We start from the raw sequence: 2489 nt of genomic DNA, 5'->3' as shown, positions 1-2489 counted from the left end.
AAGGCAAACATGTTTTAATATATGAAAATTATTTTTTAAATAATCCATCATCTCAATAGGTCACATTAGATAAACCCATATGATCATTTCAATAGATGTTGGAACTTACTTCCTGACAAGCAGAGGCCCAGGGATCTGGAGCTGGGTTGGGTGCGGGCTGGCAGAGGGTGTCCCAAAGGTAGCATCTAGGGGTGAAGTCAGCACCGGGCCTAGGTGATAGCCCTGTGAAGTGTTACTCCCAGGAACAGGACAAGAAGCAGAGACCAGATAAAGGTGAGAAGACAGAGCCTGGGGGATGATGCTTAGAGACACAGACTTGGGGCTTTACTGCAGGGGGCGTCCATGTCCTCTGGCCCTGAGCCAAGTTTGAACTCTAGCTGTTGAAAATGCATTTGAAAACATTTAGCATCCATGCCTCATAAAGTAGCTCTTAAAGACTCTACAGACAATGCCTTAGAGAAAGGATATATCATACAAAGTAACCCACTTAAAACTAAAAAAAAAAAAAAAAGGAAAAAAAGAAAAACGTTTTCCCGTTCTGATTTTCTGAGGAGCCATTTTGTATTTTCAATACTTATTACAATAAAGGGGAGAAAAATCACAATGAAAATCATGGGGGAAACTGAATTGGAGACAGCGAGGAGCAATGAGCCTTGGATTTTATGGGGTCAAATCTAAATCAATCTACTCATGTTATATCTCAATAACAAATTTGTTTTAAAAAAAACCATTAAATCTAAATGGATACTGATAGAGTAACTGGGAATGAATGCTGACTAAAGACTCCCACACCTCTACTTCATGCTGTATACAAAAACAAATCCCAGATGGATTACAGACTTAAATGTAAAGCTGTAAAACAAAAATTTGTAGGAGAAAATATATGAGACCGTATACCTCATCCAAGATCCAGAGATCTACTAAACCAATGAGAAACCATAGAACAAGTGGAAAATATTCTAAATAAATGTTAAAAATTGAGAAAAGTCTTAAGTTGACGTGCAGTGATAAGTTGAGAGAAATTTTAAAAGGATGAAAAACTCTTAAAATTGATAAGAAAAAGACAAATAATGCAATAGCAATAGATAAACTCGGGAAGATGGTAAAGAAGCAATTCTGGCCAGAGTCAATTCAGTCAAGAAACCCATTAACAGACACTCCCCAGCAGAGAAGCTGCAAATTAAAAAACCAAGGAGGTCACTTCTCACCTATCAGATGAGCAAAAATTAAAAATAGTGATAACACCTGCCAATGGAAGGGATGCAGGAAAACAATCCTCTCAAACATTGCTCTTGGAAATGTGAATTGTCACGGCATTTTGGAAAAGCAATCTGGCAATAACTATTAAAATAAAACATTCTCTTCTCCCCACTAGTCCCATTCTTGGGAAACTCTACCATAGAAATAAAGGCATCGATTCCTAGCAATGTGGGTAGAACCATGTTTACTATGGCCTTGTGGTAGTGGCAAAACTGGAAACCAAGTGAATGCCCATTCAAGAAGGGAGTGGAATATTATGCAGCCATTAAAAATGAGTTAGACCTGCACCATCCAACTTGGGAGAATATTTACTATGTATTCATAGTTAAGGAAGAAAAGCAAGATGCAGGGTAGTGTCGGTAATATGATTCTACTTTTTAAATATAATGATACTCATCCTCCTCTCCCCCAAAAAACTTGTGTTTTGTGTGTGTGTGTGTGTGTGAATTGTTGCAGAGAAATGTGGAAAGAAGTTAGGAAGGAAGGAAACAAGCAAGCTAGTCAGGCTGTTAACATGAGGGGAATATGAAATACTTAAAAATAAGTTTCCATATTAAAAAACCATGTGTGTAATGTGACCTCATTGGTGCAAAAGTATGTGCACATACAGAGATGGGGAAAGGGTGGTCACCAGAATATTAATGATGATTATCTCAGGGGGTGGGACTGCAGGTGACTTACTTTTTTCCTTACATTTTTTCTATGTTTTAAATGTTATATAATGAGTATATATTATTTATATAATCAGTGGAAAACAAAGCTATTTTCATGGATGTGGGAGAGTATTGGCAGGTAGACGTCCCTAGGGGACTTGATTTAATGAACACAGAAGATCGATATTTAATTAACATATCAATTGCTGGCATGTCAACTGATGTTTTCCAAAATCCTTGAAGTGTAGGTTCTCTTAAGTAGCCAAACTGTCATGTGAAACATTGTTTACAATCCTTCTATTTAACTAAAGCTGAAGAATAGAATGATTACAAATACCAAAGGGGCAGGTGACATTAAAGGAGGTTTTATTTAAGTGCCATCAAATAACTGGACCTCCTGTACTCATCACAGTTTAGAATTCCCTCTCCTGGCAACTTCCAAACCCCTTTATCATTGCTTTCAAACCTTTTATTTCATTAAGTTATTTATTTATTTATTTTTAAGATTTTATTGGGGAACTCGGGGAGGGAAACAGCATTGGGGAATTGGGGAAGGGGAACAGACAAGTTGCTGTC

The sequence above is a fragment of the Hipposideros armiger genome, unplaced genomic scaffold (genome assembly GCF_001890085.2).
Source record: "Hipposideros armiger isolate ML-2016 unplaced genomic scaffold, ASM189008v1 scaffold_40, whole genome shotgun sequence".
Lineage (NCBI taxonomy): Eukaryota > Metazoa > Chordata > Mammalia > Chiroptera > Hipposideridae > Hipposideros > Hipposideros armiger.
Note: the sequence above shows the minus strand (reverse complement) of the source record.